General features: G+C 45.7%; 1 protein-coding gene across 2 annotated transcripts in view; it reads right to left on the minus strand.

Annotated features, from left to right (window-relative positions):
* The window catches only part of NR1I3 (nuclear receptor subfamily 1 group I member 3), an 832,555-nt gene that overhangs the window by 600,906 nt on the left and 214,733 nt on the right, over nt 1-16,916 (minus strand). The window contains exon 1 of one of the 2 annotated variants that reach the window (XM_086945036.1): nt 16,146-16,260. The exons of the other annotated variant lie outside the window; for it this stretch is intronic. The gene's annotated coding sequence lies outside the window, so the exon portion shown is untranslated. Of the gene's footprint in view, nt 1-16,145; nt 16,261-16,916 lie in introns of those variants that run through there. 2 annotated transcript variants of the gene reach the window in all.

Genomic DNA, 16,916 nt, shown 5'->3' on the forward strand with positions numbered 1-16,916 from the left:
TTGAGGTTTTTACCAGATTATGAGGCACAAGGTATTTGTGTATAACGCTAAAATGCATATACTGGATGAGAGGCCGGGCAACTGACAATACAATCATCAAATGAAGGTCAAAGATTGCAAATCAAGTTACTAGGAAAATCCAAGAAATGAGAGCTGATCGAGTTCTTTTAAAATTACTGAAGTGTTTAAAAGGGTGGTGAGAGTGGAAGGTGATGCTTTAAGAAATTTGAAGAGGATTTCAACATGAAGTTACAGGAAGTTGTCATACATATAAGACATAATGAGAGGGAGGTACCTAAGCAAGCTGAGAGCAATATGTTTGTAGGTAGGTCTCTGCTTGTGAGAAGAATAAGGATGAGGTTTATGGAAGTGGAAATGGGAAGCTAAATGAAGAACTCATAGTTGCTGTAGGATTTTTATAGGATCTTTTATTGGGATATCTGGGACAAATAAACATTAACTTTTAAGTTAGTTATGTACCTTGTTGTTTCTTACTAGGTGGAAGATAAATGCTGTTGCTTCTTTAACGTGTGTGTGTGTGTGTGTGTGTGTGTGTGTGCGTGTGTGTGTGTGTGTGTGTGTGTGTGTATGCGTGTGTGTGCGTGTGTGGGTGCGTGTGTGTGTGTGTGTGTGTGTGTGTGTGTGAGAGAGTGTGTGTCCGCATCTTCAATGGTCATGGTGTGAGAATATTAAAAGATTAAAAGGGAAGCATGGACATGGAATGAATGCTGGAATGTGGAGTGTAAAGGGGGATTTGTAGAGTGTCAATTATGACTTGACTGTTCTGCATGCAGTCCCCAATAATGCTTCTATTTCAGTAAAGTTCAAACATTCACTTGCAATCTTCAGACATATTCTTTTAACAGGAAGGCCAGTGGCTGGAGGCAGCAGCCTCCACAGATATGAAATGTTCCCTCAGAGTCTTCCTTATCTTCTGTTAGACCTACCATAGTGACTTCCTTTATAGGCCCAACCCAACATGGAGTTTCCTAGACCTTTCTTTACTCCGAACAAGAATCTCCAGCCTAATCATAGGCTTGTTCTCAACTGCATGAAGAATGTAGGGTTGGGGTACAGCTCCATGCCCTAAAGCAAAAAGAGAGGGCGAACACACACACACACTCCCTGGTAGCTATGACACAGAGCACACAGGCTTACTTAAATATGTATGCAGTATGAAAACATTAATAAAGTCAGAATTGCCAAACAATAACAATCCATAACAAAATTAGAAATGTAGGGTACAATTTTAAAAGCCAAATGACAAAAATCCAATAAGGTGTACTAGAGGTATGATTTTTAAATGTTTTAAGTAGAAATAGAGCAAAAATGGACAAAGATATTCAATTGTCGCAGTAGACTGAGACCTAGGCACGAGCTGAGGTCGGCCGCGATGGAGTAAAGTTCCAAAGCAACACAGGAACTCAAGAGAGGCACTTAAAGACTCGCAGAGGTCAATCAATCACAATTCTTTATGCGGAAGAAATACATTCTTACAGTAATATTGCACATTAACCCAATTCATGGACATATACAATTACAAATATAATAAAATCAGCAATACATAGCACTTAATTAAATCAATTCAACCAACACGTCATCAGCCTATAATAAATACAAAACAGTATATAAGGTAACATTTTTACTCAATTCAAGGTCAGCAGCGCATTATCCCACAAGTATTAAAATGTTTAGAAGAGCAACAGATTAACCAACAGCATGCAGCTCATTTTGCCAACTAGAACATCATAAAGTGCAGTGTGCAAAGCCAAATGATCACAATCACGACATGTAGAGGTCAATCAATCACAATCAATTCTTTAATCAGAAGAAATACATTCTTACAGTAATATTGCACATTAACCCAATTCATGGACATATACAATTACAAATATAATAAAATCAGCAATACATAGCACTTAATTAAATCAATTCAACCAACATGTCATCAGCCTTTAATAAATAAAAAACAGTATATAAGGTAACATTTCTACTCAATAGAAGGTCAGCAACTAATTATCCCACACGTATTAAAACGTTTAGAAGAGCAACAGATTAACCTCTAGCATGCAGCTCATTTTGCCAACTAGAACATCATAAAGTGCAGTGTGCAAAGCCAAATGATCACAATCACAAGGGACTCATTCAGTCAGTCTCACTAGCAAAGCCATGTTTCTCATCTCAAAACCAGTGTCCTAATCAGGGCATCCTCCTAATATAGTCGACATCAGTCTGCCGGCTAGAAACACATCACTACCGACCTAAGGGGGTACCAACCTGGGTCTAAAACACTAGGTGGTAGAAAGCCTAGCATAGGATCTTATGATTTTGTGCAGGTGTTGACAAATGGCATTGGTTCCATCCTGAAATGTAAAGCTGCATATCAAGTTTAGGCCCATTTCACCCCCTCCACCACACTACCCCACATTTCCTTGAATGCGGACCGTTTACACCATGTTAATTTGCAACTGGCAGCATTGGGTTGCTGCATCATAATTCACATAATTGAATAAAAGGCAAGGAAGGGCCGAATCTTCGGCGAACATTCTCTCTATGTACGTGCTGCTCATGCAAGATTTCTTCCTTAAAGGGCCGCCCAGAGTACAGAAAATACATATCCCCCCGCCTCCCCCCCCACCCTTCAGTCCTGCAGCTCTAACTAACAGCAACAGTATAACAGTAGGCGTTCTAGGATGGTACTTTCTTTGATGACATCTTCTAGGGTTATGAGATTGATTGTGACATTATCCACTGGTAGTCCCTTTAATTCCTGCCTGCAGTCTTCCAGCACCCCTATATTCAGTGCCCAGGTGTCAGCTGCTCCACTTGCTTTGAAATTAAATGGAATTACATTTATGAAGTGCACTCAACCTGAAGGTATCAAGGCGCTGTATATTTTAAATGAGCCAAGGGATACGTGAAACTGAAAAAAGACTCCAAGCCACCCTCACCACCCACAAGTTCTTGCTTCTGGGCAACTGTTTGGACAAGATGTAAAATCTGCAAACATGGCTGGCTCTGTTCTTACACTTTTCTCTTCCTCCCATGTGGATGCGCAGCCACTCCCGCTATCAGGATGTCCATAATTAATATTAAAGTAAACCGAGGTATTGTGGATCTATGCCGCCAGCTTGCAGTTTTGTTTAGCCAACACATCGGAAGCGGGTTACCCAATGAAGGATGAAGGTAAGTAAGTAACGGGGCCGGGGGAGGAGGTTTGATTAAGTTAAAACCATTTGCTTTGCTAACGGTATTGTATAGCAAAGCAAATGGCTTTAACTTAATTAAAGGCGAGACCTATTGCATTTTTACTGCTTGTTATTAAAAGGCCAGATAATCTTCTTCCTTCTATCTGGGAAGAATACAAAGTCCATCAATAGGTGGCTCACTGAGAAAATTCTACCCCGCTTACGAGAACTCGGACCAAGGTTTTCAGCTATTTTTGATTTTAGCCCTGGCATCCGACATCCAGAGTCGATCCCAACCCTCAGCCGTAGAATTGGGTTTTGCAGAAATGAATCTAGTATTTTATGTAAGTATGGGAAAAGGTCCATGCTCGCCTGAGAAATTAGGAAGGGAGTAACTGAGCTCTTGTTCTGGAGATACTGAAGGTCTTTCATCCAGAGGTCACCAGCAGGGTCAAGTCCAAGTCCTCTTGCGAGTGATCAGGTGGGCACATCCAAGTAAGGGCCTTTTACAGCTTCATGTAATACTGTAGTCACACAGGCGGGTACTCAACTGACCTTTGGAGTCCACTTCATTGTCCTGTTTACAAGAGGGAGCAGGTCCAGTCCTTCAGGGTTCCTCTCAGGTAATAACCTGATCTTCCCAAGGGCTATGAAGTATTCTGAAATGGGAGCCTGGAGATGCAACATTTATACATGGCACGAGCTAGAAGGTGGGAATGGGGTATACGTTCCCTGGGGTAACCATAACCACTTCTGAAGCAGTTACTGCCTGTCGTGCTGCAAACAGACCCAAAATGCCACATGACAGGGCATTTTCAAGATAGCAAAAGTCTTTGGCCACAGTAAGCTTGCAGCATGGTAATCCTAATGTCTTCCTTCATCTAACACTAAGAACGAGTTTGAGGCAGGCATTTTGTCCATTACAAACCCAGAGACAGAATCCTTATAAGACAAAAGCAGGGTCCACCAGCAACCAGACAGTGGCTACACAACAACTGTCTTGTCATCCTGTTTCTTCCTTCCAAATATGCCCCAATTGTTACATGTGGCTCAACAGACCTGCCAATCAGGATTTGACACTGTTGTGTCATAAAGGCTACCCAGAGACCCCACCCTGCATAATCTGTAAAGTTCAGAGGAGGGGTGATCTCTGCTCATTCTCATGCTCATTCAGGTCAGCTCATTCCCCAAGGATGTATTTCACAATTTTTGAGCAAATGCTGGCAGAGACTTATGCTAATTCCTTTTCTGGCGATTCAGGTAGGTAAAAGTTAACTTCGTAAAAGTTACTTTTCCTTAATAATAAAAAAAAACTTCACCACTGAATTGGATTTTAAAAACTATTTAAATGTGTGGTTTAATTATTTTTCTACCTGGTCCCTTTCCTGAGATACAGTATTCATTTGTTATGCTTCTTTCAATGGTTTCTCTACGGGTCAACTATTCTTCCTAAAGTGAAAATAGCTTTTGGGACAAGTCACTGTAGGAACATGTTAACTTTCTACATGTACTACTTATAAATGCCATGCACTCCACCTTGTGGGCGACAAGAGATACATACATGTGACTTATTCATTTTTAAAAGGCATATTTTTTCCTGTCAAAGGGTTTATTTTGACAGACCACAGTTCAGGTCTTGCACGGTTACATTCTGGATACAATGGTAGGTCAGTAGCTATGTTTCCACTTCAACAATAGTAGATGGTACCATAGGTACCTCAGCCCACTAGTGGCATTTAAATCCCAGGCTCTAGGATTTTTTTGTGCCATTTACTAGGGACTTATAGGCAGGGCAACTCAATTTATGCGAATCAGCAGCTGCTACAATTTTCACATCATTATTAATTTGCCACATAATCCACCATCTGCCGCATAATCTACAGATTTCAACCAAAAAAAGATTTTGTTTCTTCCTGAAATAGATCAAAAGTTACATAACAAAATGGCAACTCGGGTTCCTGCACACCAGAAGGCTTTTGCAAAGGTTGACTGGCTATCTTTCAGTTGCTAACTGCTGTATTTGGGGGTGAAATGGGTGCTAATTAGTGTGAACTCTTTTCGTAAACACTGTTACCAGGTGTAGAAATTATAAAATTATGAGATAAAATATGTGCTGCATTCTGCCGCATAATTTCCCCTTTCTTGCTGCATAATTTTGTCAACCTTGCCTCATATTTTGGTCCTACTCTTCCACATAATTCCACTGGCACTGCTTATAGGCAAGTTAAATAAGCACATTGGAAGTATACCATTCCAACCATGTTCAAAAGGGGTACACGGGCACAGCACTACTAGTTAAAGTGTTAAGCAAACAGAGTTTTAAACACTAGCAAAAAACATAAGGTCCAGCAAAAGGCAAAAAATCCAGGGTGACTACACAGGGAAGGTGTTTAGCCTACAATTTTCATTCTTCAATTTTGCTGACCACACTCGGTTTAAGGACAACATTTCCTCTTCAACTGAGAATGGTATCAAAGTAATTTCAGCTTGTAAGGCATCAATGAATAAATGAGCACCAAGAAACAAGAACCAGAAACCTAATACATCCTACAAGCATGCTTCTAGTTGTTGGCCACTGCCTGTAGATATACGAGCCTTCTCTACGACTGATCATGATATCTGGAATCAGCTTGTGAGGTTAAAAAAAACAGTGACTCATTTTGATTTAGGTCTTGCCTTACCTATCTGCTTTTACTCACCACACCAGCTATGGTGAAACCAACTGTGTTTTAGTTCACCCTCAAAGAACAACAAATATTTTGCAACTCCTGTGTATAACTAAGTCACCTATCGTTTGTTGTACCTCCTTCTATATCTTCTCTACTATGTGCAGTTTCTGCAAAATGTAGCAGCCCCCCCCATCTTTGTTACATGGGCCATTTCTGCAACCTCTCAAAAGGTTATTTTCACCCCAATGGATTGGCTTCAAGGTTCTCTGTATGACTTACAGAATATTGCTCAACCATGGGCCTTATTTCTACACAGCACTGTCACCTGAACCGATATGTAAAAGTGGATGGTGGCTTTCTTGTCGTGATTCTAAATACAAGTTGGCTCCTTTTCCATTTCTGCGGCACTCCTCACCTTGTGCCTTTCAAGTGACTCTAGATAACTATTCCTGGGCATGTACAATAATGGCTTGGCCGTTCCCTAATTTTTAGCTTTTATCCTCAACCCTTTTAAGGGTTTTTGGTTTCTCAATGAGGCTCGTCCAAGGTCCTAGACAGAGGCCATGCTATGGTGCTCTAGTAAAAATAAGAAACACAATTTAAATAATATAACAACATAATACAACATTCCCTAACTGAGGTACATTCAAGAACCCTATTCTAAGCAGTCTAAACCTCAGCCACAAGGGTTACCCCTTGAGGCATGCTTCATCTTTGGTTCCTTCTTGTTCTGCTGTGGAATGGGGCGTGCTGTGACCTACGAGTTACGCAGGGGCACTTTGAGCGACTATAAAATGACAAAATAGATAATCCCGGGGGGAGGAGTGGGAGGGTGATTTGAGCTGGAGTGAATTCTGTTTAAAAAATACCTGGCTAGTAGGTTTTGTTTTTATTATGACCCCTAGTCGGTTAAAAGCAGGGGAGCTGTTTAGTAAAAGGAGGCAATGCTCCTAATTCCTAAACGGTTAACATGTTTCTAGCCATAGCCCTATTGGTTATTCTTCTGGACCTAGAGAAATCACTGCTATTATAATGTCAACTCCCTGGTTCTACTCCTTTTGTCACACATATTTTATTGCAAGCTAATAAGAGGTGTATATACTTATACCACCCGAGAGTATAGAAGTATATTTATGTGGTCAATAAGAACAGATTTCTGTGGTCAATAAGAACAGTTACTCAAAACTGCCTGTATTTCACCTAAATTGAATACTTTTTTAGGAGAAGAAGGCAAATTGATGTTCTTCTCCATCATGACATAGATAAAACAAGGCTGCTCCCACAGGTGGTTCACAGGCATACGTCTCAAGAATTAAGGGCTGTTGTAATATGGGAGCTTGAAAAAAATATTTTTCAGCCTTTCTAACGCTAGGTTGAACTACAACTTTGTGGAAAGGTCTTGTTTTCTTATGCAAATCAGTGATTGGAAAGACAAGCTTGAAGAAATACTTGATTATTTTCATGCAGCAATTTGCTAGACCTAAAAAGCTCTGTGATTCTTTTATGGAAGTGGGATTGGGCCAATCTAGAATGATTTGAACCTACTGGGTGTCCATGGCAGTTCCTTCAGCGGAAAGATTATAGCCTGAATAGTCTACAAAATCTTTTTAAAACAGATGCTTTTAAAGTTTGGCCAGCAATTTGTTTTCTCTCAGATGATGCAGGACTTCCTCAACATGAGACAGATGGCCTGCAGGGAAGGGTATCTAAGTAGAAAACCATTGTCTGGAGGACAAGGCAGAAAAGATAGTATTCATAAAGTGCCGGAAACTGGCTGGGGCATTACGGAGGATGAACTTCATCACTTAACACTCAAAGTGCATAAATGGTATTCTGAAACCTATTTTCTATTCATAAATTCACTGAATCCAGATCGGGAGATAGGCTCCTCTCAGACCCAATTTGGTAAATATTTTACCCCTTGAACAGACTCTCAACAAGAACTGTCACCAAGAGATGGTGAGGCTGGAATAGTAGTTCCCCTTCCAGGATGACAAAACTTGAAACATTTCAGAGGTGACGGCAGGCATGAATAATTATTATTCGCCTCTATCCCTGCACTAGGGGTGAGCTTCCTAGTTCTTAGAATAAGGAACAAGGTGTACAGTGCAATAACTCTGAAGAAAACCTTTCAGACCATAATATTAGCACAGTCCTAAATTATTCCATGTTGGATTCTTTGCCTCAGTCAAAGGACCTTGAGTGTTACCCATTTGCATGAGCACATCTTCCCAATCGGAAGGCTTAGATGGAAACTTGAACACTGGTTGACATGAGGGTTTGACAATGATTGTTTACAATGTTAGATTCACCTTTCGTGAAGACAACTGTCAATCTGAATAGCCAGTTGAAGATCTTGCAGAAATGCTGGCTTAGCAAGTTTGTCCTTCAGTTTATTCTTTGAGCATTTTTGGAAATAGGGTTAAAAGAGCAGAGACTAGTCAGTCAACCACCCTAGCTAAACCCTTGAATTTGACAATGTAGGTATGTAGATCAAATGAACCTTGGCTGAATTCCAAAAGTCCCTCTTGGGCAGAGTACCTAATCTTAGCAATCAAATGTCTTTTGAATTCCTTGTGTCACGCAAGAGAATTGTCCAGAAATGGATTAGCATCTGAAACTAAAGGCACAGGCCATGCCAAAGCACTTCCCATAGTAATGCTGACAACCAAGCCTACCTTAGATCTATTACTACCATAAATGTGAGGCTTAATTGTGAAATGGATCTGTCAAGTGACCAAAAATGCCTTTAGTTTCTGAGGGTTCCCATCGAGTTTCAATTCTGCCAAACCAGCAAAGGAGGAGCCTTTTGCAGTAAACCAAGTCATTTTCAGTGGTTAGACTTTGGACTTGAAAGTCATTGCCTCCTATCCGTAATTCTTGGAAATCATTTTTTGTTGGCATCACAACCAGGCAAGAGCAGGTCTTCTTGGCGACAGGTGGTATATCTTCTTTGTGCATAGGAATTGTTAGTCATCTTCTGAAATAACGCCAAATTTTAACTAGGAACGTAGTATTGCTTCAGAGTATAATCTTCAGCAGGAAGGGAAAATACTGGAGAGCAGCAAAAATCATCCAAGTGATCAGGCCAAGCAGCTAGGCGAAGAGCAAAACTACAAGCAGAAACTGGAGAAGGTAAAAATTCCACAGAGTCCAGTAACAGTGAAATATAACAGATACAATTACAAAATATTTGAACTCAAAACAGACATCCATATCTAATTCCAGAAGTGGTTCCGCCATCTTGAATTGGGTTATTATACATGAAAGTACCTTTAAAAAATCAAGATAAAAATGTATTGGTAACAAGGGAATAAATAGTAAAACACTATGGGTAAATACTTCCAAATCAATTATTTAACTGCACTTTAATGCGTCATGTTTGTAGTATTTCTCCTGCATGCGGAAAACGCAGAAGCCTACAAGAAGAGTGACACCCAAACATTCCTTAGTGGCCCAAACGCGAGCTGGAAGAAGAATACTAGATGCTGGCCAGGAACTTCATGGCACGTTGAGATCAGAAAAAATGATGCGCAGACAGGAGTCCGCCGAAGAGATACGCCACCTTGGAAGTCAAACTTGGCTGCGGCGTATAGGTAAGGGAAAACCCCTCAGAGTTATGATACCAAATCACTGACTTTCACTGGGGCATATGTTTTCTTTCTTAATATGCAGGCTACTCAGATTAGGGTGCATGTATAAAGATTTCTGAACTTGTAATAAACTTCCTAGAGAGTGTCCACATTATCTACGATCTCCAAGGAAACAGGTAATCTGTTGCACCTCTAACCTATGGAATGATGCTGTAGCACTAATGTACACGCCCAGATCCCTCTGTCCACTTCCCTACTGTGGGCGTACCCTTTGCAAGACCCCAGCCCTGATCCTCATATTGTTAATGCTTAAGGGGCCCTGTGAGGGGCCTTCTGTGGAGAAGACAACCCACTTTTTGATTGAAAGACTTACCTTTCAGAGCCTTAATTCTTTATTTCAATGATTATATTCTAGGTTAACACCCATCAACCCAATTTACAAGGTATCCTGTTCGGAAAGCCAACCAGAGCCGGGCTGGAAATTAAAATCAACTCTAGCAAAAACAATCAAAAGCCCACAGCCTACTGGGGAAATACCAGAGACAGAATGGCCAGTCCGACCCTGATCGGCAACAGATACTGTTGTGTCGGGTGATCTACACTCAAGGGGCATCTAACCCTGACTAGGCCTAACACGTGGCCCTAGAATAAACTCAGCCAGACACTGGGAATAAAGTTGCTTGTTCGGTCGGCGCGTCTCTCTCTGAACGCCCTCTCACGTGCTCGACCGCTTTTTATTATAGGGCGGTCACATGACCAACTTGTCCGTCCCTCCGGACCTCGGGGCGGACCTTCAGGAACATAACATTCCTCCTAAAACAAGGAAACAAAACAAAAACCAAGAACAAACTGCAAAACCGTAAACATGGTCTGATCATGCTCATTGTCTTAATACTATCAGGACCGAAACCTTCAGCGTCTTTCAAAATGCCAGTGCAATCAGTTCAAACATCATAGACGTATATGTAAATGAGAACAGTCTTACGTAAAGTAGTCCCTCAGCCAACCGGAGGGGGTGGGGTTCGCACGTAGTTGGCGTTGGGACCCCCGATGAGTCATCAGCTCTGTTCCAGCCTCCACCTCAGGACCTGGCGCCTCATTGTCGGCCCCCTCCGGATCTGGGGCCTCATCCAGGGCCTCCGTGTCGCCGCCCATTTCCTCACTAGAAACCTGTTGCTCGTCACGTGGCCTGACCTCGGGCTGAGATGTTGATTCACCAGGCGGCAACGTAGTTGCAGTTTCGGTTTCTCTGTCGCCTTGCTGGCGCCTTGGCTCGCTGCTCGCAGGGTGGTAGAGTTTGAAGTGAGACACGTTGCGAGTCACCCTGTCTCGTCCTCGAGTGGCCGTGATGCGGGTGCCCTTCACACCACTGACTCGCCATGGTCGCTTTTCGTAACTGAGTTTGAATTTGCCACCAGTGGCCCGATTCTTGAGGAGCACTAGGTCACCTCTTTTGAAGTGGGGGGCCACGGCCCTACGTTTCTTGCTGATCTTATCGCATGCGGAACGTCTCCTCATTTCCACTGTATGTTCATCTATTAGTTCAGGTGCCCACTGGGGGTGATGGGGAATGGAGTCCGTTATTACCCGCCCCAGGAGAAGGTGTGCAGGAGCTACCCCCGTTGTGGAGTGTGGGGTCTGTCGATAGCTACGAAGGAAAGTGAAAATAGCCATTTCCACTGACTGTCCCTTATCATGCGCAATGCAAATTACCTTATTTAAAGTCCTCATGAACCTCTCGGCCTCCCCATTGGCTTGAGGCCACCTCGGGGTGATGCGCCTGTGACGGGTTCCTAGGGACGAGAGATATTCCGCAAAGTCTTGACCCTGGAATGGCGGTCCATTGTCCGTTCTGAGTTCTCTCATGGCTCCATGGGTGGCAATGATTTTCTCAATCTTGGGAATCACGCAGTCTGCACTGGTGCCGGTGACGATTTCGACCTCAGGATGTTTGGAATGGTCGTCAATCATCACAAGCGTGTGCCGTCCATCCGGAAGGCTGTCAAAATCCATGCTGACCCTTTCCCAGGGGCCCCGGGGCCTTGGTTCCACAATAATGGGGGCTTCGCGGGGGCTGTCGCCCGTAGTTTGGCAGGCCGTGCAGGTGCGCACCACAGTTTCCACCATGTCGTCCATGAGCGGGAACCACACCTTTGTCCGCAGCCGGGCCTTTGTCTTAACCATTCCCTGGTGCCCCACGTGCGCCAGTTGAACTACTCGGCCTGTCAAAGCCGTCGGGATCACCAGGCGATGCCCTCGCAGGAGGCACCCCGCCGCGTCCTCATTCAGTTCAGCCCTCACGTGGTACAGGCCGTCCATGATTTTCTGGGCCTCTGGGGTGAGTACCTTCCAGCTCTCCTTGGCTTTCTGCCAGTTAGCCGTCCGGAGCAGATCTTTGGCCCGCTGTATGCAGGCATCCTGAGCCGTGGCGCTCACAACCTCTTCCAGGGATATGGGGCGCGGGCATGATCTGGCCACGACCCATCGCACATAGGCCTCCGTCTCTTCAGCTTCGTCCATCTCCTCTGGGGTGGCCGCCCGGGGATGTCGTGACAGATAATCCGCCGGATTCTTTGCCCCTGGCTGGTACTCGATGGCACAGTTGTACTCTTGCAATTGCAAAATCCACTTTTCAATTCTAGGGGGTGGCTTGGATGAGGTGCCTGAAAACAGCGACAGCAGCGGCTTGTGGTCCGTCACTACTGTGAAGGGCTTGCCATATACGTACAAGTGGAAGTGCCGGCACCCCCAATGAATCGCGATGGCCTCCTTTTCGATTTGGGAGTACCTTTGTTCTGTGTCCGTGAGGGACCGGCTGGCAAAAGCGACAGGGGCCCAGTCTATCTCGTCTCGGGCTCTCTGCATCAGAACAGCCCCCAATCCCGCCGGTCCGGCATCTACCGCAATGAGAGTGGAATGTCTTGGATCAAAAAATGCCAGCGTGGTGTTGCTGGACAGCGCACTCTTGATATTCTGGAATGCCTTCTCCTGCTCCGTTCCCCAGTTCCATGGTGTGGAGTCTTTGGTTAGGTCACGTAGAGGGAGGGTCAGGTTGGCTAGGTCCCTTATGAAACGACCGCAGTAGTTCACCATCCCGAGAAAGCTTCGGACTTCCGTGACAGTCGTGGGCGGAGGTGCATCCTTGATGTCCTTGACCTTGTCGGGATCAGGATTGATGCCATCGGCCGAGAATATGTAGCCGAAGAATCCTAATTTGGTCTGAAGAAACTCGCATTTGTCTCGGTGCAGAGTGAGTCCAGCGCTCCGGAGCCTGCGGAATACCTGTGCCAAGCGTTGGTTGTGCTCGGGAATTGTCTTTGCGTGTACCATGATGTCGTCACTGACATTGATCACCCCCGGTATGCCAGTAATGAGCTCTTGGATAACATTCTGGAACACTTCGGCAGCACTGGATATCCCGAAGCTCAGCCTGGTGTACCTGCGCAGTCCGATGTGGGTGGAGAACGTCGTAATGTTCCGGGATTCTTTATCCAGCACGAGCTGATGGTACCCCGCCCGGAGATCCAGCTTGGAAAACCATCGGGCCCCGGCCATCTCTCCGATCAGGTCGTCGATCGTAGGGGTGATATGTCGTTCCCTTTTGATGGCCGCATTGGGGAGGCGCATGTCCACGCATATCCGGACCGCTCCCGGCTGCTTTGGCTTTCTGGTAACCACGATGGGCGATACCCAGGGGGTGGGTCCGGACACCTTCTCAATGATGCCCGCGGCTTCCAGCTTCTGTAGTTCTTCCTCAACCAGTGGCCTTAAATGAAACGCAACCCGCCGGTGTCGCAGGGCTACCGGTTGAACAGTGGGGTCCACATGCAGGTGAATTTCCCGACCCCTGAAGCGGCCAATCCCTTCGAACAAATCCGAAAAGTCGGCAATCAGTTGCTGCACCGATTCCTCGTGCACCCCAAATGCAAAAGAGACCACTCCCAAGTCTTCTGCCGTCCGACAACTCAGGAGCATGCCTTGACCTTCCTCCGACACGAAGATGTTGGCACGCGTTATCTTGTCTCCGTGCCGGACTGCTGCTTTAAACTTTCCCCGAATACGGAGGGGCACGTCCTGGCCGTAGGCAAAAACGGTGATCGGAGTGGAGCGGAGGCTGGGGGAATTAGCCATGCTTCCGTAGAGGGACGCACTCATGAGGTTTATCGAGGCGCCCGTGTCCACAGTTGCCATGATGTCCTGATCAGCTACTTGTATCGCACATTGGGGTAGTGTCCTCGTGCGTCGGGTGGCCGTGCCGATCATGTGCACCTTGTGGACAGACCGCTCCTCCTCGTCGTCATCCATATCACTGTTACTGGGTCCTCCTTCCGCGCCTTCGGGCTCCGCCACCGTGTGTACTGTCTGGCGGGGCTTGCCAAACTTCTTGGATCGGCACACCTTTTCAAAATGATTCATTTTTCCGCACCCGGAGCATATCTTGCCCCGTGCTGGACATTCTGGCGCCGGGTGTCTCGGGCCTCCACAGTACCCACATGATTGCGCCGAAGCTCCGCCCTGCGGGGTTGTTGTTCGCTTCACCCATTTGGGCTGTGGGCGGACTTGTAGTTTGTTCACCGGTTCCACTTTCATGTTGGCCTGTAGAGCTGCTTCCATGTGGGCTGCCCTGGCCTTGGACAGCTCCTTCGTGCGGCCCAGCGTGAGAATGTCTGGGAGGGGTTTCCCCGACTCCTCCAAAATTCTCTCGCGTAGTTTAGCGGAAGCGCAACCCTGAATAATCTGGCCTCTGATTTCCTCCGTGACATCTTGAAATCCACACGTTAGTGCCAGTTTCTTCAACCGAGAGTGATAGGCGTCCAGCGATTCGTCTGGTAGTTGCCGCGCTTGTCTGAAAATGAACCGTTCATAGTCTTGGTTGGCCATGGGTTCAAAATGCGCATTGAGCGCGTTTATGAGCGTGTAGTGGGTTTTGGGAGTTGCTTCCGTAAGGGTGCGGGCGATGGAATGAATGTCCTTGCCACCAAGATGGAGGATCATGGCACGCTTCTGCTCCTTATGGACCTTGGTGGCCTCGAAGAATATGAAGAGCCTGTCCACCCATTCTTTCCACTTCGGTGCGAGAGTGGATGGCGCACCCTCCACTACAAACGGCTCAATGGGCGGAATGTTTGCCATCGCTCTAGACGCCCGGGAGGATGTCCGTGGGCAGCCGGGATGTGATCCAGCGGCAGCCGGAGCGCCCGTCCAGTTGTGTCTTGGTGCGGATTACACCCGTGCAGCCCAGTGCGGCGTAGCACCAAGGCGTGGAGGGTCCACGGGGGAAGCACCTCGCGCGACCAATCAGACTCCTGTGCGCCGCAGGAAAGTGTGAGCCAGCGCCGCTTACCTGATGAGAGCCAGGGATCAGAGTATTTCCACCAGGCCGGCAGAGCGGGGGGTGTGTGGTGGCAAGGCACGAGCACCGCGGACACGTGGTAGTGCCCGCAGCCGCCTCACCTCCAGAGGGACACACACACGCACCCCGAGCGGGGGATCGATCACCACCCTCGTCGCCAATTGTTGTGTCGGGTGATCTACACTCAAGGGGCATCTAACCCTGACTAGGCCTAACACGTGGCCCTAGAATAAACTCAGCCAGACACTGGGAATAAAGTTGCTTGTTCGGTCGGCGCGTCTCTCTCTGAACGCCCTCTCACGTGCTCGACCTCTTTTTATTATAGGGCGGTCACATGACCAACTTGTCCGTCCCTCCGGACCTCGGGGCGGACCTTCAGGAACATAACAGATACTCCTTTCCGAAGTATGCACTCGCTCTTGAGAAAAACACCCCAATTCCAAGTAGCCTCGTTTTATGGAGATCAGAGTTGCATTTAGTTTACACATATGGGTATTTTGCTGCTGGTTGTACAGCTGCACAGCGATCCCTTATCACAATATTAATCTCAACTAGTAAAGCTGGCAGTGGCCACACACTGCATCGAAACACATAAAAATACAAGGAAAACCTTGTGAAAAACAAACCTGCCAGTTGCTACAAAATAAAAGGACATTTCACCGTAAAAGTTGCGTAACATATGTAGCAGTGGTCCGGCTGGCGATTGTTGGTGGGAAAAAAGGTTGCGCCAAATCAGACTAAAATCGAAAGTACCTGACAGTTCACGAGGAGCACCAGTTAAGAAGTAAGAAATAAGAATCATACAGTAAGGAGTCGAACTATACAATCAAATAGGTGTGAATAACTGCAAAAAATACAAGTATAGTAGCAGTGAAAATGGTTGTAAAAATACTGGTACTACAGCGGTAATAAATAAAAGTAGTGCAAATCGGTTCCTGCTGACTGTCACCTGTGTCCCGGAATGATCTCCGGCTGACAATACAAATCTCCCGTAAATTATTTACTCTATTAAGGAGTTTACATAGTCATAAAAATACCCAAGTCCGTCACCGTTACCAATTCGGACTCTGAATATTTGTTTTTCGACGAGAGCTGTGCAATTTACAAGTTTGGAGATTACGCAACACACAGGTCAACGCACGATCTGGAAAAACAGACTGCTCGGCTCGCGCAAAAGCTTCACGTGCCTACAGCAATCTCTTACAAGAATCAAAAGAGAATTACTCAACTATTTACTGACTGCAACGACCCAGGTCGGCCACAATAGCCGCAAGGTCCAAAGGCACAGACAAGGTCAGTATTTTGGGACCATTTAGGTGAAGCCCGGGTGGGGTTACCTTACCTCGCTCAGTCTGCCCCGCGCGGCACCTGACGCATTCCGCAGCCCCTGCGAGATCACTCCACACCAGATCCTTCCACAGTCTAACCCAGAGCCAGTGTTTCAGGAGGCAAAGGTCAACCGGCACGTGACATAAACAGGAAACATTCCAGTCAAAGTCAAGTGGTGTAAGATAGTTAGATCGCCTGGTGAGCCTGCGTCACAGCGAAAGAGGTGCGTGTTGTAGTGCTGCCACCTTGCCCAGGAATAAACACGGCCATTTGCTCACATTTTAAGATTCTGCAACGACCAAGAACCAGACACTTAAATAGAACTATCGAGAACATCGTTTGTATTCATTTTTTAAATCGCTTTACTGTCTTTATTTATTTTAATTATCAGTAAGGGACCGTTGTGGTAGCCGTAGAGCACATATTAAACTGCTTTCTTTTTATATTCACTGTTCAAAGTTTTTAATAAGATGTAAAAAAAAAAGTACCTGCTTTAGGTGATTTTCCTAATACTTGTATCATCCAGAACATTAAATACGGGTGGCCATGCCTGTAAAAAAGCAGCCAGTGCTACCTAAGCTTCAAACTAGATAACTCTGCGCATCACCACAGAAATGGCCAAAAATATTCAGCCAAAGGTGTGGCTAGTCCATGATACAGTTCTGTCAGGGCACAGGTCAAGGCAGTGTCCATTTTAGAGTTCGGCAGACAGGTTGCTGCTCATTCACACTTATGATAAGATGGATGAATATCCATCACGTTTTTCCTTGTCACAAGTGAACTA

This window comes from Lissotriton vulgaris, chromosome 12 (genome assembly GCF_964263255.1).
Source record: "Lissotriton vulgaris chromosome 12, aLisVul1.2, whole genome shotgun sequence".
NCBI classification, from domain to species: Eukaryota; Metazoa; Chordata; class Amphibia; order Caudata; family Salamandridae; genus Lissotriton; species Lissotriton vulgaris.